Genomic DNA, 23,612 nt, shown 5'->3' with positions numbered 1-23,612 from the left:
TTAGTGCACCCTCTTCAGGTGGTGCCTCGCCACCATCACTCCCGCTCTAGGACCCACGTCTCTCCAAGGATTGTGGCGTCCTCTTCAGCCCTCCAGCTGTGCCACACACCGTGCTCCCCACCTTCCAGGGGATGTGAAGTCTGCTGTTCAGACACTTCCTTTAGTGGCTACTGCAACACATTGTCTGGCCACTTCCTTGTGGCCCCAGCATCCTCTTTGCCCTTGCCTTAGGGCCTCAGCCTGCAAACCCCAGCAGCCAGCCAGGAGCTGTCTCTGGCTCCTCCGGTCCCTGCTAACAGCAGTGCTCTGTCCAGAGTGCTGGAAGTTCTCTCAGCCCTCCAAAGACACAGTCCTTCCTCCGTGGGCAGAGAACTGTTCTCCTCTTCCCTGCAGATCCCTTTTCATATGGGCCTGCTTGGCCCTGATTAGCTACCTCCTGCACAGCTTCCCCTAGGGTTCTATTAACCCCTTAGAGCCCATTGTGGGGCAGGCTCCCCATCACACACTAGTGTCAAAACGGACAGACATTACTTACTTTCCAGTACACTAGAAGCCTTCTAGAGTCCAAATGTTGTGTGTGACACCAATTAAGCCTGAATAATTGGGCTACAAAATACAGGAGAAAATTTTCAATATGACTGAAAACCATGGAGGATAGAACATTTGGTTAAATGGGAATTTTAGATATGAGGTTTAACACCACCTCGCTCGCGTAATCAGTGAATTTCCAAGCACTCGAAGTATTATTACTCTCATTTTATAGATTGGGAAATTTAGGCACAGAGGGTGTAAATGACTTGCTCAGTGGCCTGCTGGGTGCCAATGACAGAGCCAGGAACAGAGCCCAGATCTTTTCAGTTGTATTGCCCTATCCACCAGGCTATATTGCTTCACCACAATGCTAAGGATTAATAATGGACGTAAAAGGCACTATAGATTACTGGGTTACGTTGCTATAAATATATTCCCCCTCCTTCAGAACTCTTCCATTTCAGCTACAGTACAGCACTCGTTTAGTTGTTATACAAAATGAGGCTGTCTTGGAGGAACTGACCGGTTTGGGGATTGGGAATATGGAGCCCATTGTTCTCTATTGCTGGCTGAATCCAACCCAGGATGATAGGCGTACAGCAGGTTAAATACTGGGTCTGTCTTTTGTACACCCAGTACAGCTCAGGTTGGTTAGAGCACGTGGGAGAAAGGTAGATTTAAGCCATAGTTGCACCTGTCACCACTGGAGTTGTCCCATATTAGTCAGTTTAGAGTAATCTAAAAATTATACCAGGGGCCCATGGTTCCAAGGGATCGTAATGGCAGCTGAAGAGTTGGAGGGCTGTAGGGTCACGGCCCCTTGAACCTAGCCATTCCCCCTGCACTGGAAGCCAGGACCAAGTGCCAGGGTGAAATTGCAGCCACTCCAGCAACTTTGCATTAGCTGACGATCCTTCTGCAGTAGAAGAACTCTCCACTAGCTGGATGAGTAGGGTTGAGACACCTCCATGCCAGGGCACCAGTGCAAAGCTGTCCTACTGCTGGATGAGATCTGACCCACAGTTCTCCATCCGTCACTGGAACTCTGAGGGGTTTCTCACTCCTCCCACGTTTATAGCCCTTTAAAATCGTGAACACAGATGGGAATGGATGCTTGTTGGCATGAATTCTTGGATTCTCTGTGTACAAGGGGATACTCTGGCATAGAACTGCTCTAACTGTTCCAGCTACCAATAGCCCCAAGGGGCCAATCCAGCAACTGGGGATTGCTTGGGATGAAGGAGGGAGGGAAGACTTGATCATGTCACCGTATCTCCCAGCCACACCCTCTTACCATAGCAGCCAGGAGGGCAACAGTGTTAGAACAGCTCTGCTCTGTGCTATGCATTTGTGCCCCTGCATTGGGGGATCATCCACCTTCAGCTGTTGGAGCTGCATAAAGTTGCTGGAATGGTGCTGAGGATCGGGACCTTAGCACAGACTGAGTTATGTGACTCCCAGCAGTTAGGTAAAATATTTCCTTCATTCCACCTTGGTTTAACTCACCGTGAGTGATTAGCTGTTTAGCACTTGATAATCTATCTAATTTCCACAGACCTGACGTGGTGGCAGTGATGTTTTTTTTTTTAATTGATCCTTCCCAGCAAAATATCCTTTTGAGGAATGAAATAATCATTACCACGGCCTCACTGAATTTCACCTCATCAACTGGAGGAAAATAATCCGCTTGAAACATGAAACAAGAGCGGATTGAAAAGCTTTTGCATGGTGTGGTGAAAAAGAGAACACAGTGTGAGACAGAAATAGCTGTATTGCACTGAGCACTTTTATCCAAAAATGGGAAAAAAATATTTTACTTGGTCATTTTCTCGGTTTCCCCACACTCACACAGTTCCTTCTACAGAGTATGGGAAATAATTTAGCTGTGCACAGCAATCCTCTGGGAACAGGATTCAAATTGTGTGAAACTCAACAGATCTAAGTTAATAGGGGACTGATGGAATTTTGTCCTCTTGTTTTGGTCCATGACTGTTTGCTCTCACTGAATTTTACTGTGTATTTTGGGCTTAATTGAGTCTCCACTATTTGGAATTTCCAATAGGAGAGACACACACACACACACACAAAATAGTAGATGAATAGAACCATTGGGCTAAAAGGGACATGAGGATTATCTAGTGCAACGAAGCAGCAGCCAGCACCTCCCTCAGCACATGCCACTTCCCGCAGCCCCCATTGACCTGGAATGGCAAACCGCAGCCAGTGGGAGCTGTGACTGGCCAAATCTGTGGACGCTGCAGGTAAACAAACCTTCCTGGCACGCCAATGAATTTCCCTGACAGGCCGCATGCCAAGGTTGCCAATCCCTAATCTAGTGTAACCCTCGGTCAAATTACCCCAATTTGTTGTATCTAAACTACCCAAGACAGAGGGCTATTCAGCCTCCTTTGGAAAACCTCCAGTGAAGAAAATTGCACAACTTCCCTAGGCAGTTTGTTCCATTGTCCTACTGTTCTTACAGTTTGGAAGTTTTCCCTGGGATTTAATCTAAATTTGCTGGGCTGTAGTTTGAACCCATTGCCTCTTGCCCTGCCCTCTGTGGCAAGAGGGAACAATTTTTTCTTCATCTTTTTTTATGGCAGCCTTTTAAATATTTGAAGACTGCTGTCATGTCCCCCTTTAATCTCCTCTTTTCCAAAGTAAATATAGCCGGTTCCTTCAGCCTTTGATAATATGGCTTGTATTCTATCCCTTTGATGATCTTCGTCGCTCGCCTCTGGATTCTTTCCAATTTCTCTACATCATTTCTATACATTAATGACCAAAACTGGATGCAGAACTCAGCTGAGGATGAACCAGCAGTGAGTGTAGTGGTAATATCACCTCCCGTGTTGCATGTTATGATTCTGTTAATAAAGCTTAAAAGTACATTTGCTTTTGCTGCAACAGCATCACATTGTTGACTCATGTTGAGGTTGATATCCACCACAACTCCCAGACCCTCCTCAGCAGTGCTGTGGCCAAGCCAATTATCCCCTATTCTGTATTTGTGCATTCAGTGTTGAATATCATTTTATTGTCTATAGCCCAGTTCTCTAATTTATCAAGATCCTTTTGAATTTTAGATCTATCCTCCGAAGTGTTTGCAAGGGTTCCAGTCCAAGCCCCAGTGTCTACACAGCAATTTTACAGATCCACAGCCCGAGACCCATGAACTCAAGCCAGCTGACCTGGGTCAGCCACAGGTGTTTAATTGCAATGTGGATGTACCCTTAGTCTTTTATGCTTCTCAGTAAAGCTATGGAGGTCTACCAGCTCTACCTGTCACACTGAATCAGCCAAATTGCTCCCTCTTGAGGAAAAAGACAGGGTGAATGTGAGCACTGTCAGGCACTCTGGTGCGGGGGCATGGCCATGGATCCACCCTCTTCTGCACTGGCTGATGGACTGAAGTCAGCACAAAGCGAATGTGCGGCAATATCCACTTTCCAAAATGAGGAATCACCTCTAAGCACACTCCCCTCCATGCCCCTAGAGGCACCTAACCCGCCTATGCATCCTACTGGTGGAACTGGGAATTGCTGGTGGTTCTGTGGCCCTTGGGCCACCTTCTACCTCCCAGCGTGGCTGTAGCTCAAAGCCACAAGACATCCCTAAATCTGCTGTATTATGTTATGAGCCCAGAACAATCCTGCCTCATTTATTTGGAAGACAAAATTCATATCTGCAATGCCACTTGAGCGCCTTTTTTTTCATTTTCTCTCTGTTTGCTTTTTTTATTAGCTGGAGACCAGCACAAGTCTCTTTGATCCAGACCGTGATGTGTAACAGACCTCCTCCTGCAGACTTCACGATACCCACCCGGCAGCACAATTACCCCAGCTCCGCTATCCACACAGAAAGCAGAGAGAACACCGAGACAGTAAGCTTGGTGACATATCATGGCAAACTGGTGATAGATCTTCATTTAACAATAACTTACAGGGTTTATTATGCCTAGAACAATCAAACTAAATTCACAGATAAATGAAAGTAATTAAATATGCACAATACAAATTAGAGCTTTCCTTGTTTTGTTTTTTACATAATGCAGCAAAGCTGCAAACAGTAAATGGGACTGCAGAATTGGCAAAGCTTACTGACCCAAATGAAATGAACTATCAATGTGTCTTGTGAAAAGGGCTTGCACTCACTCTACTGGCTGGTCCCTTATTTGGCCAAAGCTCGCATTGATGGGCCAGATCCTCAGTGCAAATGGGCATATTGACAGGACACAGATTCATACCAGGCCCAGTGTCTTCCACAGGAATTTTGTCTGGGTAAGCAGGACTGAATAAGGACTGCAGGATCTGACTCCCTGGGCCAAATTCAGTGACGATTCAGTTACAGAAGGTGGATGAAATTACGTATCTGAAGACCAGATTCTCCTATCTTGACACCAGGAGCCACCACTCCCCTGGCATTAGTAGAGCTACTTTAGGTTTCCCATGGTGTGAGAGGACAACAAAGTCCAATAAGTAAAAATGGAGATCAAGGGGGTATAATGGCCTGATTCTTCTCACATCAGTTTCACACTGGAGTGATTCCACTGACTTAATGGCACTCATTCCTGATTCACACCAATATAAATGAAATCAGAATCTGGCCCTAAGTAGGTAGAATGGAGTCTAAACATCCAATTCTGATCTCAGTCACACTGGTGTAAATCAGAAGTAACACCACTAAGGACCTGGGAATTACATTGCTGTAAAGAGGGGAATCAGGTCCTCTATGGATGATCAGAATCATGCCCCATGTTAACATAAGAAGGCCTTATTCCACTTTTGGTCACACAGGTCCAAATCCACAGTGGCTCCATGTCACTGGATTCACAGCCATGTAAATGAGATCAGAACCTGTCCTGGTGGTCTAGGTGGGTTTATTTTTCATAAAGGGCTGGAAGAAGGTGCAAGCTAATGTGGGGGAAGCATATTTTAACTTTCACCTTTTCATTCTTTATCCTCCTACGATATGTCCTCACTTCAAAGTTAGCCTGGGCTTGTTATGTTCCCAGCACACACAGAGAAGTTAGATAAAAACATTAATAGTCTTGCTGGAAGGTGGCAACATAGCACAACTTTATTTCTTAGAATCCAGAATAAGAACGCACAAGAACCCCAAAAGAGAGATAGACAAAACAGGCTGCTCCCTAAAACAAACGGGCATAGCTCACCTCACCTTGCTCTAGGCTGGCTGGCTACAAATGTGCTGCTGTTAAGCCCAGAAAACATACTTTCTTATTGAGCCCCCTAGCTTGCAAGCAGGACAGAACACCCTTGAAATTTAAAGTGATATCTTACCATCTGAACACAGTGTTCAACACACCACAGGGTTCTTACCCAGGTGCCCCTGCCCATCACACACAAATCTCTCTCGCCAGAGTTTGGTGGTGCTTTCAACTCAGGCTATCTGGCCCAGCTGAGGATGTGGATTAGAGCCCTGGTTCCACTTCCACTTGGGCTGGTAACCCACCTACTTTGCAGTGTGGATAGACTAGGGTAGGCTACCCCAGTGGCTCAGGCCTGGCTGCTCATCACCCAGGCTAACTCTGCTGTCAAGACCTAGCCAAAGGGATTTTTCCTATACCTACCCAGACTCCCCCTTCCAAACCCTTGTGAAATCTGCATTGGTAGAATTGTGTGGGGTGGTTTCATTACCTACATTCCTTGCAGTTTTGTACTGGAAGAGGGCTGCTCGCTTTAGTTTCTACCAAGAATACAGGTAGCCTGTGCAACCCATTCTTGTTGGCTACTTGCAGCCCTCTGATTGAAGGAAGTTGGCAGCTGCCTTGTGCCATAACTTTCTGCAGAGCTGAGTTGCTGTTGCTGGGTCTTGACAAACACACTAAGCTGAATCTAGCCCCCAAATAGTCTAATACTCATTGACATTCTGTAGGCAGTAAATTATACCCAGCTGCCGAACAAGGAAAATGTTGCCATTCTGTTCTATGGAGTGTGTCATTTATTGCCTTGCTTAATGTATTTCTCATTCATCTACATATTTTTTTGCTACTGTACTGACAAAATAATACACTGGGGAATTTGGAAAGTATTTTGCTCCAGATCAGTGACTGATTCTGGCATTATCATCTGTGTTAAAGAGTAATATTTAGATGTGATTAAAAAAATTCAATTAATTAATGTTTTTGAAATTTCAAAGTTTTCCATTTTGCAGGGTGCAAAGCAGCCCCATTTTGCATGTTTTCCAAAGTGTTTGGGACATTATTAAATCAATATTCCTATCAAAATCATCAACGCTGTTATTGAAATGTTATGTTTGCAGTGTTGTGGTAGTCACGTTGGTCCCAGGATATTGGAGAGACAAGGTGGGTGAGGTCAGATCTTTGATGTGCCCAACTTCTGCTTGTGAGAGATGTAAGCTTTTCGCTTCACAGAGCTATTCTTCAGGTCTGGAGAAGAGAAATGTGTAGCTCAAAATTGTCAGGATCTTAACAAGCGTTTTTTGTTTTTTTAAGTGTATGATTTTTTTGGCCAATCGCGTGATTTTGTTGCACATTGGCAATACTGTGCTTTGTAGACCCAGGAACAGTTCAATAGTTTGAATAGTTCAGACATCCAAGTCACACCGCAGAGCTTCTCCCCAAGTTAACAAGCACTGGCTGCCATGCCTAGCCTCCCTTAAGCAGGTTTATTTCTCCCAACGTAAGCACATAGTAGACAAAACAGTTCCTCAGCTTACCCTTTGTCCTAGGGTTTCATGGCCTTGCCTCCTACAAGTCTCCACTAATCCTGCTCCTTGCAACTTCCCGGTCCCAGCCAGCTCCCTTCTTACAGACAGTTCTCAAGCAGCCAGCTCAGCTCTCCATCAGCTCTGCTCCCCTTCTGGAACACTGGCCCCAGATCTACCTCCTGGAGCATTTGGCCTCTTGTTCCAGTGACCCACCACTAGAGTTAGCTCCCCTCCTCTGTGGTCCTCTCCCCATGCACAGCCTACCCCAATCCTTCTTGCCCTCTGACAGGCCTTTCTATCCCTAGGTGTACCCTGCCTCTTTCAGTTGGCTTAGCTGGGGCCACCTGTTCTGACACAGGGGAGCTGGGCATGGTCTGCTCACAGGGATCAGCTACCCTGTGACAATCTGGGTTTTTAATTACAGAGGAGTGCATGGGGATGTCTAGACTGCAATCATGGGGTATGATTGTAGCTTGAGTCTAGCTAGCTTGGGTCTGGGAGCAATGAAGCCTCAGCAGCATGCACTTAGAACAGGCTGGGCCCCTGGAGTAGTTACCCATCATTCCGTGCGAGCTTATCCAGGCCATGCTGAAGCCCCGGATTAAAACTAACTCAGGTACGTCCACCCGGATGTACCCTCAGACAAGCCCTTGGATGCAAATTTCAGATCTAAACGCTTCCAGCGTCTGAAGCTGCATGAATACAGGGTCATGGGTCCAGCCTGCCTCTGGGTTCTTCATGTGGTACATCAACTGCCAACTACATTTTGTAGCAAGATGTTCTATTTTTAACATGTCATTGAACATACAAGACTGCATATGTACAAGCCTAAATCAGGTCATTATAATCATAAATATACCTGATCATATCTGCAGCTGCCCTCTCTTTAGTGGATATGCAACGTTTGCAAGTGCGCCATTTTACAGCTACATTTGTGTGTGCAAGGTGGGTGGTTGTGTGATTGCTGCTGTCTCGGCTGTGACACCAGGAGTGAATTGGGGAACTTCCAGAGCTAAAAAGAGGGAGCTGCTCCAGCTTGACCTAGTGACCCTAGCTGGGGCTTTGATAGATTCCCATCTTCTGTGGTTGGACTCAGAGGCAATGGCCATGCTGCACACCACCCGTGGTGGCATGTACGGTAGATGTTGCTCCATGATGCAATGAAAAGCAGGTTGCATCCACACTGTAGTGTATAGCTACACATCAGCAAAAGGCTTTGGTGTGGGGAAGGCAGCAGGGAATGACCTTGGCAAGAGGAAACTGTCAGAGCCTTCCCCTGCTGCATTCCTCTTGCCAGAGCCTTTGTCCTCTGCCAGAGTCTTTCCCCACTACTGGAGTCTTTCCTTGCAGGGGCGGAAGTCTCTGGCAGCAGGGAGGCAGCAGAATGCTACACTGCTAAAAATAGCAGTGCAGATGGGGGAGGCATTGCCTGGGCACGTAGAGAGGTCTGTAGGGTACATACCCTATGGGTGCAGGCATGTCTTTACTCTACTTGTGTAAGCAGTGCCTCACCATCTACACTGGTATTTATCCCCGTGCCGGGGGCCATATCGGGTATGTACTCTACACACCATCATAAGGAGTGTGTAGTCTAGACATACCCAGAGTAGCATGTGTAAAACATGCACCAATGGTTACAATTGCACATCTAACTGCCGTATTTGCACCAGTAAGTACAGGACTTTTATTGCAAAGTGGATTGCAGAAAACTAACACGCATGTACAAAATGGAGGTAGAAACCCTTGGACCCCCATTGGCTATTTGGCCAGCATTCTGAACCCTCTGAGAAGCCAGGCAAGAGGAATAATGTCTCAAAATGCATTAAGCCTTTTATGTTCCAAAACAATCGTACATTGGGACCGGTCGTGGTGCTCATTGAAATTCCTGTAACTATGTTATGGGAGGAAGCAAGTGCCAGACACATGATAACCCATATGCCCAACTAAATCTACTCTGAGTTGATTAAGTTACAGCCAAGGAGAACTGCAAATCAATCTGTTCAGACTTGCTCATAGAAATATGACATGATAGGGGTGACAACTTAATTTCAACTCCATCAATAACTTTCATGAGAAGGGCATATCATATGGCTGCTCAGAGCTCCAGTATGAAACTGCAATAAAACCTGAGAGTCTGGATTAAGTTTAGAGTTGTGAGCAACAAGGGTGATGTTGTAATAGGAGTCTGCTATAGACCACCAGACCAGGGGGATGAGGCGGATGAGGATTTCTTCAGGCAACTAACAGAAGTTACTAGATCACAGGCTCTGGTTTTCATGGGGGACTTCAATCACCCTGATATCTGCGGGGAGAGCAATACAGCAGTGCACAGACAATCCAGGAAGTTTTTGGAAATTGCAGGGGACAATTTCCTAGTGCAAGTGTTGGAGGAACCAACTAGGGGCATAGCTCTTCCGTGCTGCTCACGCACAGGAAAGAATTAATAGGGGAACCAAAAGTGGATGGGTACCTGGGTGGCAGTGACCATGAGATGGTCGAGTTCAGGATCCTGACACAAGGAAGAAAGGAGAGCAGCAGAATATGGACCCTGGACTTCAGAAAAGCAGACTTTGACTCTCTCAGGGAACTGATGGGCAGGATCCCCTGGGAGAATAACATGAAGGGGAAAGGAGTCCAGGAGAGCTGGCTATATTTTAAAGAAGCCTTATTGAGGTTGCAGGAAAAAAAAATCCCGATATGTAGAAAGAATAGTAAATATGGCTGGCGACCAGCTTGGCTTATCAGAGAAATCCTTGCTGATCTTAAACGCAAAAAAGAAGCTTACAAGAAGTAGAAGCTTGCACAAATGACTAGGGAGGAGTATAAATATATTCCTCAAGCATGCAGGAGTGAAATCAGGAAGGCCAAATCATAGCTGAAGTTGCAACTAGCAAGGGATGTTAAGAGTAACAAGAAGGGTTTCTACAGGTAAGTTAGCAACAAGAAGGTGGTCAGGAAAAGTGTGGGCCCCTTACTGAATGCAGGAGACAACCTAGTGACGGAGAATGTGGAAAAAACTAATACACTCAATGATTTTTTTGCCTCTGTCTTCACAAACAAGGTCATCTCCCAGACTGCTGCACTGGGCAGCACAGTATGGGGAGGAGGTGACCAGCCCTCTGTGGAGAAAGAAGTGGTTCAGGACTATTTAGAAAAGCTGGACGAGCACAAGTCCATGGGGCTGGATGCGCTGCATCCGAGGGTGCTAAAGGAGTTGGCGGATGTGATTGCAGAGCCATTGGCCATTATCTTTGAAAACTCATGGTGATCGGGGGAGGTCCTGGATGACTGGAAAAAGGCTAACGTAGTTCCCATTTTTAAAAAAGAGAAGAAGGAGGATCCAGGGAACTATAGGCCAGTCAGCCTCTCCTCAGTCCCTGGAAAAATCATGGAGCAAGTCCTCAAGGAATTAATTCTGAAGCACTTAGAGGAGAGGAAAGTGATCAGGAACAGTCAGATTGGATTCACCAAGGGCAAGTCATGCTTGACTAACCTAATTGCCTTCTATGAGGAGATAACTGGGTCTGTGGATGAGGGGAAAGCAGTGGATGTTTAATTCCTTGACTTTAGCAAAGCTTTGATACGGTTTCCCACAGTATTCTTGCCGGCAAGTTAAAGAAGTATGAACTGGATGAATGGATTATAAGGTGGATAGAAAGCTGGCTAGATCGCTGGGCTCAACAGGCAGTGATCAACCGCTCCATGTCTAGTTGGCAGCCGGTATCAAGTGGAGTGCCCCAAGGGTCGGTCCTGGAGCCGATTGTGTTCAATATCTTCATTAATGATCTGAAGGATGGTATGGACTGCACTTTCAGCAAGTTTGCAGATGGCACTAAACTGGAAGGAGTGGTAGATACACTGGAGGGTAGGGATAGGATACAGAGGGACCTAGACAAATTAGAGGATTGGGCCAAAAGAAACCTGATGAGGACAAGTGCATAGAAGAAGGACAAGTGCAGAGTCCTGCATTTAGGATGGAAGAATCCCATTAACTTTTACAGACTAGGGACCGAATGGCTAGGCAGCAGTTCTGCAGAAAAAGACGTAGGGGTTATAGTGGATGAATAGCTGGATATGAGTCAACAGTGTGCCCTTGTTACCAAGAAGGCTAACGGCATTTTGGGCTGTATAAGTAGGGGCATTGCCAGCAGATCGAGGGACGTGATCATTCCCCTCTATCTGACATTGGTGATGCCTCATCTGGAGTACTGTGTCCAGTTTTGGGCCCCACACTACAAGAAGGATGTGGACAAATTAGAAAGAGTCCAGCGGAGGGCAACAAAAATGATTAGGGGGCTGGAGCACATGACTTATGAGGAGAGGCTGAGTGAACTAGGCTTGTTTAGTCTGCAGAAGAGAAGAATGAGGGGGGATTTGATAGCTGCTTTTAACTACCTGAAAGGGGGTTCCAGAGAGGATAGACCTAGACTATTCCCAGTGGTAGTAGATGACAGAACAAGGAGTAATGGTGTTAAGTTGCAGTAGGGGAGGTTTAGGTTGGATATTGGGAAAAACTTTTTCACTAGAAGGGTGGTGAAGCACTGGAATGGGTTCCCTAGGGAGGTGGTGGAATCTCCTTCCTTAGAGGTTTTTAAGGTCAGGCTTGCCAAAGCCCTGACTGGGATGGTTTAGTTGGTGTTGGTCCTGCTTTGAACAGGGGATTGGACTAGATACCTCCTGAGGTCCCTTCCAACCCTGATTCTGTGATATCTCACTTCACTTGCTTTCTCCCCAGACAATTGTACATGTGCAATGACGATAATCACTCCTACGAATGATTATAATACATTGCACTGATCTCCTGCCTTTCTTGCAGCTATCTCAAAATGCTCAACAAATATTAATTAGCAAAGTCTAACCAGTAACCTGGGAGGTAGGGAAGGATTATTCCCTTTTTATTGCTGGCTGACACCCACTCAGGGCTTAACCAGACTCACATGTAATGGCGCAAAGTTAGACCATGTTTTGTTCTGTGTTTGTACAGAACAATGGGATGCTCATCCATGGCTGGGATACCTATGCGCTACAGCGATACAAATAATAACAATCATTGTATCATAAAGCATTGGCTAGGCTGATCTAACTAACACCTTCTAAAGCTAGTTAGGAGAAAACAAGTCGTACTTCGGCATGTGCTAAGCTGGTCAGTCGAAGCCTAAGGTTTACGATGCCTTATCTACGGTAGACTTATTGTCACCGCAAAGTTTTCCAAGTATAACTATGCCAAAAAAAAAAAAATCACACATGTCAGCAATGCCTCTGGTTTCGATGCAACTATCCTGATGGAAGGGTGAGTCTGTTGCCTTAGTTAAGGCCATTCGGGTGGGGGATGAGGGGAAGGGTATAGCTATGCTGGCAGAACTGCTTCTGTGGGCTTGCATTGTACCTCACTAGGGGGCAATACAAAGGCTCTGTAGTGTAGAGAAGCTCCTGTTCTTACAAGGCATAACTTAGAAAATGCTAGTTCAAACGTTATGACAACAACCTTTTCAATTCCAGTTTAGATGAACCCTGGCAGGTTAAGAGCCTCGTTCTCCACTCTGCTAAAACAGTTTTACTTCCGTGTGACTCCACTGATTTCAAACGAGTGACACTGGCAAAATCTGATGTAGGGGAACAGAGAGCCAGATCCTAAAGGATTTGTCGAAGTGAGTCGGAGGCTGCTAGGCTGGGAATAGAAACCAGGGGCCAGACTCTTAATTCAACTCAATGGAGCTATGCCAATTTATCCCGGCTGAGCAGCTGGTCCCAGTAGTTCTTATTCCCGATCTCCTGTGGTAATATTTTAGTCATTATCCCCTCCTTCTATTATCATGACCTGTATCATATGAACTCTTGCAGGAAATAATCCAAGCTCACATGGAACCCGTACCATCACTCTAAGAATTTTTGAATAAATATTCCTCTTCTCTGGATTCAGCTTTCTATTCTGTGCTTCTCTTTGTCTCTCATTGCATGTTGTTTTCCCTTCCTCATTGCGTAGGAGTAACACTCCTCAGCTCTATGCAACATTATATCTCTAATCTACCTCTCGCTGTACGGTATTTTGCAAGGCTCGTTTTGAATGAATTACGTAGCATTGTAACATCAATCATGAATTCACATAAGTTATTGTCTGCACAGATTTGTGATGAGACCTCAACATATACCTTCATTTTGACCCCATTTTAGACCTGTGCCCTTTGGCATGGCTATGCCCTAAAGAAAAGGAGCATCGCTATATTTCAGAGCCTGAACATTTGTTTTTTTAAAAATAGTCTATAGGCATTGTGGTCTGAAGTTGCATTCTGCATCTTTCTGCACCTGATTCTCTATTGGGCAATGCCTTATGGAGTCTTGTATACCAAAGCGAAGAGAATGCCCAGTGGGTATAGAAGGTGACCCGATTAGCACGGTAGCATTTTACATCCATATAAATGACGGCACACAGGGCAGAGTGATGCAGAATCAGCCTCCACGTGCTTTTAATTAAATAAACAACACTGAAGGAGTTAAACCAATAACTCATTGGCGATAACATTTATTGCAAATTTTGCCAATAGTTTTCATCAAAAAATTAGTTGCAGATAAATATTTTTATTATTCAGCCAGCTGTGATCGTGTGTTTGCATCCCATGCTGAGATGAACACACTGTCTGCACTACGAACTGCTCCCAATTAGAGCTGGTCAGGATTTTCCAGCCTAACGCTTTTTCCCTTGGAAAATGCTGATCAATCAAAAGACAAATGTTTTGCAGAAACATGTCCATATCAGTGCATCTCCCGACATAGCAAGCAAGCAGATTTCAGAGCTTTAAACACCCTCAGAAGCAAGGGTGCTCAGAGCCAGGGCTGCCCAGAGGATTCAGGGGGCCTGGGGTCTTCTGCGGCGGGGGCCCCCCGCTTCGATGGTAATTCAGCGGCGAGGGGTCCTTCCACTCCAGGACCTGCCACCGAAGTGCCCCGAAGACCCAAGGCGGGAGCTCCCCACCACCGAATTACCACCGAAGACCCGGCACTTCGGCGGCGGGTCCCGCTTCAGTGGTAATTCAGCGGCGGGATGTCCTTCTGCTGGGAGCGAAAGGTTCCCCCACCACCAAAAACCCAGAGTGGAAGAAACTCTGGGGGCCCCGGCCCTGCAAGATTTTTCTGGGGACCCTAGAACGAGTGAAGGACCCTGCTCCAGGGCCCCCGAAAAATTCTCATGGGGGCCCCTGCAGCGCCCATGGACTGGGGCAAATTGCTCCACTTGCCCCCCCTCTCTGGGAGGCCCTGCTGAGAGCCATTGAACCAAACTGTAAACTCTGGATATGAAGGAAACAACTTCAAGCCAGGAGATGCTGCCACACCCTGAGCATCCTAGTTCCAGCCCCTATGCTTGGAAGTGGAGAACAGTTGTAACACAGTGCACCCTGGCCGCACCCCGCCATGTCCCTGATGCACCTGTAGGCTGGGGTGCCCCAGAGGGCCATTTCTACTCACTCTCTTTACAAGACCAGGATGGTTTGAAAGGGCTTTGCCATAACTGAGAATCTGTCCCAGTACCTCCATATTATCTCCATTAATTCACCAATGATAATCACATTGGCATTAAATGTTCATTGACCCTCCATCCTTGCCCACACACCCAGCTACCCAATTTACATGATTCTGAGGAAACCAGAGGTTGCCTCCTAGCCCTTTCTGGTTTATGTGAAACCAAAGCCTCCTCTTCAGCTCTGATTCCATCAACCTCTGAGATTAGAGTAAGATTAAATATTTTGTATTTGTTTTTAAGTGATAACATAATAGAAGGTTATTATAGGTTTAATGCTTGAGTCTCAATTTGCATTTTTAAAAGTCACTATCTGATCCACTCATTTTGTGTTTACCGTTGAGATTGTTTCCATGTTTGATAGGTTATAATTAAAGCAGGCACATTAAGGATTTAATAGTGCTTCTTATTGTTAAGAAGGATTAAAGGGGTGTTAGAATTTATTCTCTCACTTAATGACTTTGATTAAATGAGAATGCTAAGACATCAACTCAGTCTCTGACCTTGGGAAAGTCACTTGGCACCTTTGTGTATCAATCAATTCCCATTGTAAAAAATCACAGCTTGGGTGACTCTGGGTTTGGCAGTTGGAGGGGTTATAGCACTGCTTGGTCACTAATTTGACTTGGACTTGGGTCATTAATAACTGAGGGAAGGATTCCCCCTTTCCCCTTATGTAATTTGATGTGTAATCCACCTATCAGTGTGCATTGTTGTCCCCCTCTGTGCCTTATTTCCAAAGGATGTGAGCCTGTTACAGCCCTGGCTCTCTGGCTCAGCAATAGCAAATCATATTTTCAGCTGTATGGTCATTGACTCTTCAGTCCCTGATGGCTGCCAACACACACTGATCAGCGGGTTGCAAGGGCAAGATCAGTGGGTTACAAGAGTAGCATAACAAAGCTTCAATGTAACTAAGAGGCAGCCCCTTGATTCTTACTAATTTGGGGTCTGATCCTGTGAGGTGCAGAGCCCTGTCTGAGAAGAGCCGAGTGCCCTCAACACTTACTGACGTCCAGTGCAGCTGTGACAGCTGAGCACTTTCCATCATCAGGCTCTTGTTTGCTATTGGTAATCATTTGATGCCCACTCACACATCTTGGTCTTGAGGATTTCTGCAAGTTCTTCATTTGTGTCCTGGTGTGTGATTGGCAGCCTCAGAGTCATTGTTTCTGCTCCATGATTGGATGACTAAACTTATTTAAAATAGCAACAGAGAGTTTTGTGGCACCTTTAAGACTAACAGATGTACTGGAGCATAAGCTTTCCTGGGTGAATACCCACTTCGTCAGATGCATGTAATGTATTCACCCAGGAAAGCTCATGCTCCAATACATCTGTTAGTCTATAAAGTGCCACAGGACTCTCTTGCTTTTTTACAGATCCAGACTAACACGGTTCCCCCTCTGATACTTATTTAAATAGGGGAGTAATGAATGAAGAATAGTGACTGTGCAATCCATGCCTGCCTGGTGTGGTGCTCTGTCCCCTGAAGCGGCACCTAGATGATCTAGAGATTGAGCTGACGATGACCAGGGACTATCTGTTTTACAACTGCATGTAGACAATACTAAATGTACAAATAACTTTGCTTTCATGCAAATCCTTAGTCCCCAAATATTATACAGAGATAAAGAGCCGTGAAATTTATCCAGTGAGGAAGGGTGCCACCGTTTAAATCCCCTGATTTGAGGGCTGAAGTGTAATTTAAGGTGCATAGGCTTTGGGGTGTCTGTCTGCACAACAATCAATTTCACCTCCAAGGAACAAATCAGAAGCATTATGAACATGGTTGAATTGAACAACGGTTCAGACTTCAGAAGCATATTTACACACTGTGCCTGACTCTCCCCGCACTTACACTAGTGTAAATCAGGAGTAACTCCATTGACGTCAATGGGCCAGATCCCCAGGTAGCGTAAATCAAAATAGCGCCATTGGAGTGATCTTCACTGAGTTACACCAGCTGAGGATCTGGACCCTAAATAAATTGAGTTTAACCAGGGTAAGAGAAAGGAGTATTTGTCCAGCTATAAAGTGAGGCACTCCAGCCTAGTGGTGTGGGGGAAGCTGCTTCTGTTGCTTCCCATGATGTCTCTGTCTCATGGGGACGACTTAGTTGCCAGAGGCTGCCAAACACTTATAAGCAGCATTTAATTAAAGAGGAGAAATAAAAATCTTTGCCGTAAAAAAGCTGCCACTGCACCTGAAGTGATCTGTGTCCTGGGTGAAAAACTCTGCATAGCCCCCAAATCACTAATGGTCTGATCGGCTCTTTGGTAAAGAGCAACTGTCAATGCTCCTGCTGCTAAACCAATGTCTTTCCCATGCAGGTGGGGGCCAGGCCGCCAGCTGGTGGTAGTTGGCATAGTTCCGCTGAAGTCAATCGAGCCGCGCTGATTTTCACCAGCAGTGCATCTGACCCATAGCATGGCATGCTCTGGTTTCCCGCTCAGCAATGTAGCACAGGTAACTGAGCTGCGACAGTCTCATATTAAATTATTCATCTCCAATATGGATTTAATGAAAATTTCATAAGACAGCTGCATATTTGAATGCCAGCGGATCGCTGAGAAAACATTTGTCGAGATCTGACAAGGATGTAGTGAGATTTTTATCTGTTGCAGAGCTGTTGACCTCCAGGAATAATTTTCCATAATTCACCAGTTTGGGAACATAATCCTTCAGTCTTTGCCCAGGCAAAAAATCCCACTGGCTGTTTTCTCTGAGTCAGGACCTGGCTAATTTTTACCAGCAAGATGGACTAGATGTGTCTCTTCCAACTTAATAAGACAAAGATGCATGAGGATGCATTGAATAAGGTATTAGCAGTCTACTCATAGCCCCCCATCACCTCACCACAGCCCTCTGAGGTAGGGAACTACTATATACTAATGGCACTGAAGGGTTAAGTAACTGCCCAAGATAACACATGCAAAGTATGTAGCAGATGAAGAAACTGTATACTTTCCTTCCAAATCAGCACTCTCACCACTGGACCATGCTTCCTCTCTGCCGAAGGGGAAATCAGGAACATTGGATTCAGTTCTTGGCTGTGTCACAGACTCACTGATTGACCTTGGGCAAGTCACATCCTTGCTCTGTGCCTCAGTTTCCCCACCTGTGAGCTGTCTGGGACAAGGGCTGTCTCTTTAGCCGTGTTTTTACACCACCTAGCACAGTACGGCCCTGATCCTGACTTTGTATGAAATAATAATAACAAATGCTTACCTTTTAAAGTGCTTTGAAGTCCACAGTTGAAGGCAGAGTGCTGAGCACTATTATTAATGAAGTTATGGTATGATTAATTACCAAGATATATTTGATGAGTTTTAATATTGATGCATAAAAATACATATCGTCTGTCATTTGGTTTTACTAATAATCCCTTGGTATTACATTCAATGACTTAACAGCATAGTAAAGTGCATTTCAAGAAATTCCCGTTGGCTACATGCAGAGTGCGAAGGTGTTAAAGATGGCAACTGCCACTAACCCACACCTAGGGCTCCAGGCTGCAATACGCCCTTAATATCAAGAGAGGACATATTGCAGCCTCAGTGCAAAACAGTGCCCCTCTGCAATGCACCTTGTGGCCTTCCCTTACAGCCATTACGGAGGGGAGCCTACAGAGATGACAACTCTCACATATAACTTTTAATCTCATTGATTCTTGACCTGGGGCTTACGGCTCCCAGAGGGAGCATGGTCATTTCCCTTTCCCATACAGAGAGGTAGAAGGGAAAACTGGAACGCTGTTGATGTTGTAACACGAGGTCAGAGTCTGGAAAAGCTCAACAATCCCAGCTGCCTCTCAACCTTGGCCACTTGGAGCAAAATGCAGCATTGCATGCTGGGACCAGGGGCTGCAGGCTGTGACACCACGGTGGCCTGCCAGCTTCAAGCAAGTGGTCAATGTGACCCCCCAACAGCCCTGTCCCTTCACCCCTCCATAGCACGACAATCTTGCTGAGCATTTTATTTTCAGAAACTCTGCTATGAGAGCTGCCCGCTTAGAGCAATGAGGGCTCCATAACCAGGGCAGTGCTGGCCTGCGGTCCCACCATTACAACAGGCACCCTGACAGCTGGAGCAAACAACCCGCAGAAGTACAAACTGCCAATGCTGCAGTGCTCACAGGCTGCTCCGGGCCAGGTCACTGGTTCTGAGACTAATCCCCAGCTCTTTACAGCTATTCTAGTCACCTCACCTAATGAATTCTGTCTCCAGGCCTGACCCCTCAAGTTCAGTTTCAGCTGCACTGGCCAAAACTGGACTGCCATGGGCTAGGGTAGCATGCCCTGCTTCGGGTGGGGGGGGGGTGCGCTGCAGGCAGGGATGGGAGAGGAACTTTTTGCACTGCATTCTGTTACAGAGAGTCTAGTCTGCAGAGTAGCTTATAGGCAGTCTTCAGGACAGGGCAGTAAATTTGAGCAACCTAGGAATAGCTCCCAGTGGAGGCAGAATCTCACGGGGCAGCCCCCTTTGCCTCAGACTCCTCTTAGCCATTCCTCATGAAAGTTCAGCACAGAATCTCCACCAAGGGGTCATTTCCCCTGAAACTTTTTAAGTTGCAGACAAAGTCCATTTGCTCTTCCAGGGGATGAATTCTGCAAGGCCCCTCAAAGAACCAGGGCAAGCAGTCAGACCATCCAAAATAAGTTGTGTGCTTGGGTTTCATCCTCTGGCTATCAGCATTCAGTTGTGCCTCTGGGAGAGCAGACTGCTTTCCTCCACCTAGCCAGAGAGTGTCAGGAACACTAATCTTGACAAAATCTAAATAGAGATGTCGCTAGTAAACTGAAGGGAAAACAATGCCTGAGGAAGCTCCTACAGAGTCCATAAATCTGTGTGCTGATAAATTACCTCAAAAAGTGCACGGCACTGACGTCTAATCCTAATTCACAAGGGGGAGAGGGTAATAATTTCTTCACAGGCTACCGTTATCGGGACCCAGCCGGTCTATTTTTCTCTTTTATTGCCATCAGTTTTCAGGAGTGTATCCATCAGAAAAATCCTGTCTAAATGTAGAATTTACTTGGTGCTAGGTGAGAACCACTGACACTGTGGGAAAAGCATTCGACACAACAACGAATATATAGTTAACGGGTGCCTCCTGCACTGTTTCTTCCTCTCTGCTGGATACGATGGGTTGAACTCAGGACAGCCTGCCATTCATAACTTACTTCTTGGCTCTCAGGATTACAATTTCCTTTCGCCTTGTTTCTTCCAGGGAGGCGCACAAAAGCTTCTGGAGCTGGACACGCCCTTTTCTGAACTGCAGGATTTTCTAGACACTTCAAACTGTTTCCCTCCAATGGTGTCCATGGTGGTTGAGAGGGGAGTGAAAGAAAGCTTGGGAGTCTCCTGACTTGGGGGTCCCCTGACTGTCAACCTCAACCACTCCAAAACCATGAGTCAGGTTTCAAACTTCACAAGACTGATTTATAAAAGCAGCAAAGAATCCTGTGGCACCTTATAGACTAACAGACGTTTTGGAGCATGAGCTTTTGTGGGTGAATACCCACCTCGTCGGATGCATGTAGTGGAAATTTCCAGGGGCAGGTATATATATGCAAGCAAGCTAGAGATAATGAGGTTGGTTCAATCAGGGAGGATGAGGCCCTGTTCTAGCAGCTGAAGTGTGAAAACTAAGGAAAGAGAAACTGGTTTTGTAGCTGGCAAGCCACTCATAGTCTTTGTTTAATCCTGAGCTGATGGTGTCAAATTTGCAGATGAACTGAAGCTCAGCAGTTTCTCTTTGAAGTCTGGTCCTGAAGTTTTTTTGCTGCAGGATGGCCACCTTAAGGTCTGCTATAGTGTGGCCAGGGAGGCTGAAGTGTTCTCCTACAGGTTTTTGTATATTGCCATTCCTAATATCTGATTTGTGTCCATTTATCCTTTTCCGTAGAGACTGTCCAGTTTGGCCGATGTACATAGCAGAGGGGCATTGCCGGCATATGATGGCGTATATTACATTGGTGGACGTGCAGGTGAATGAACCGGTGATGGTGTGGCTGATCTGGTTAGGTCCTGTGATGGTGTTGCTGGTGTAGATATGTGGGCACAGTTGGCATCGAGGTTTGTTGCATGGATTGGTTCCTGAGCTAGAGTTACTATGGTGCGGTGCCATCACCAGTTCATTCACCTGCACATCTACTAATGTAATATACGCCATCATATGCCAGCAATCCCCTCTACTATGTACATCGGCCAAACTGGACAGTATCTACGGAAAAGGATAAATGGACACAAATCAGATATTAGGAATGGCAATATACAAAAACCTGTAGGAGAGCACTTCAACCTCCCTGGCCACACTATAGCAGACCTTAAGGTGGCCATCCTGCAGCAAAAAAACTTCAGGACCAGACTTCAAAGAGAAATTGCTGAGCTTCAGTTCATCTGCAAATTTGACACCATCAGCTCAGGATTAAACAAAGACTGTGAATGGCTTGGCAACTACAAAACCAGTTTCTCCTCCCTTGGTTTTCACACCTCAACTGCTAGAACAGGGTCTCATCCTCCCTGACTGAACTAACCTCATTATCTCTAGCTTGCCTGCATATATATACCTGCCCCTGGAAATTTCCACTACATGCATCTGACGAAGTGGGTATTCACCCACGAAAGCTCATGCTCCAAAACGTCTGTTAGTCTATAAGGTGCCACAGGATTCTTTGTTGCTTTTACAGATCCAGACTAACACGGCTACCCCTCTGATACAAGACTGATTTAAAATCATGAGGGTTTTTTTTTTTTAAAGTGATCCATTTGGGCCTCATTGTAGTTGTTTAGATCAATTCAAGTCACATTTTTAAGCTTTTCCTGCAAAACCACAAGGGCTAGAATCTTACGTATTTTTAAATGAAAGCTCGCATTGTCCCTAATCCCAAAGGATTTGAGACACACATCAACCGTCGTGATACTCTTGATAAAATCATGAGGGCTGGAAACACTGTGTACAACAACTTTATTGAACCTACTAACTTATAAACAATAGCATTTATCAGTAGTTCCCAAACTTTTTACTTGGCACCCCACCTTTCCCCCGTCTGCATCCCTCCCCTTCTCCCCCAGAGCCAGGGTGGGGAGCGGGGCCTTGACTTCAGGAACGGGGGATGCAGACAGGGATAAGGGGTCTGAGGCTGGGACCACAGTTGGGAGTGGGGGCAGGACCATAGCCCCGAGCACAGGGCCAGCAACCGGGATCCCGGATGCAGGGCTAAAAGCAGAGCCGGGTAAGACTCCCTCCCCAATCCCATAAGGGGCTGGTCCACAGTTTGGGGACCCTTGATAGATAGATAGATAGATAGATTAGATATTATCCTCACAGCCAGTAGATTACACTCTTTATATTAAATGCTGTATCTACATATAAATTGTTATATTGCACTCGCATAACATGGGCCTTGATCCTACAAGGCCTTCCATGAGATTAGTCAACTGTACAAGGCCGTTGTGCAAAAGGCATACGTGGGAGATTGTAGAAAGTCATTGTGCTCCAGTGTAATTGGGAGAGAAAGCTACACAAATAGGGCTAAGCACTGGGCCTAGTCCTTTTTTCCCTGCATACCTACTACTTTATTCTCAAGAAAGCACGATAAAAAGTGTGTGTGTGTGGGGGGGGTGGGTAATTACTAATTTGGTGGCTACCCATCAGCATCCTCATTAATGGAAGACGAGGGTCACCAGTGCTATATGTCCACCTGATCACTTTACACTTCATGCTTATAGATTTAACAATCTGCCAAATGGGCAAAGCTCAGATCTATGTGGGCAACAAAGTTTTATTAAATCACATTCACGGACCAAAATTAAATCTCAGCTCACTGTCACCCAGAAACGAATTCTGTGGTTTGGAGTGTAGCACCGTGCATGGAACTTGGGAAAAGCACAGGTGCTACAAGAGGGAAGAACCTGTAAGAGCATGCTAGCTGCAGCTACATCTCTGTACAAAGTTCTTTTAACAGAGAGAGAGTTTAGTTTTACGAGCCTGGAATCCTTTCATTTTATTATCCAACAAGCCACACTTGAAACTTAGAGAGATCAGCGCCTCAAGGTATTTTTTGTTGTTGCTGCTGTTGCTAAAATCTTTGAAGAGAAAGACAGACCTTTCATTTTTGTGAACCAAATGCCTTATAATGTGGTGCTTCTCTTTGATGCTTAAATAGCAGGACGTCAAAATTCCCTACAAACATTTATTCAGTCTCACAACCCTATTCCTCTCCCATCCCCCATCACAGCCCCCACTTCCTACCAGCTTGTGTAGTTGTTTGGTATGTTAGTAAAATTATCCCCATTTTACAAATGGGGAAAGCACAAAAGAATGAAGTAATTTAGCCTCACAACGCTGCTACGAGGAACCTTCTATCCTAAGGTTACAGATGGGGAACTGAGGCACAGAGGGGGAAAATGATTTGCCCAAATGGCAGATGTTGGAAACAGAATGCAGCTTCCCTGATGCCCAGCACCCTGTAGTAAGCAGAAAGCAAAGCTGCCTACATTTACCTTAGCTGGACCTTCTTGAAAATTAACAAGTTAATTTTAAAAACAACTCAGATTAAAGTTAGCCTGATTCAGCCAGACACATTAAATGTTTTAGAAGCATTAATTAATTGTTTCATTGCTGAATGATGTGCTTCAGAATTTTTTTAATCTGCTTCCTTCTTTATATAAGCAACCCTATATTATCTATATATTATCTATATCTACTTACCATTCATTTAGCTCCATATACAACCCAATATTTATCCATCTGCCCTTCATCTTGCAGTCTAAAAGCCTCTTCAAAACCCCTTTTGAAATAAATGGAAATCTTTCTATTCATTTCAATGGACTTTGGAGCAGGCCTCAAGTGTTTATGAACTGTATTTGG

The sequence above is a fragment of the Gopherus evgoodei genome, chromosome 20 (genome assembly GCF_007399415.2).
Source record: "Gopherus evgoodei ecotype Sinaloan lineage chromosome 20, rGopEvg1_v1.p, whole genome shotgun sequence".
NCBI lineage: Eukaryota > Metazoa > Chordata > Testudines > Testudinidae > Gopherus > Gopherus evgoodei.
Note: the sequence above shows the minus strand (reverse complement) of the source record.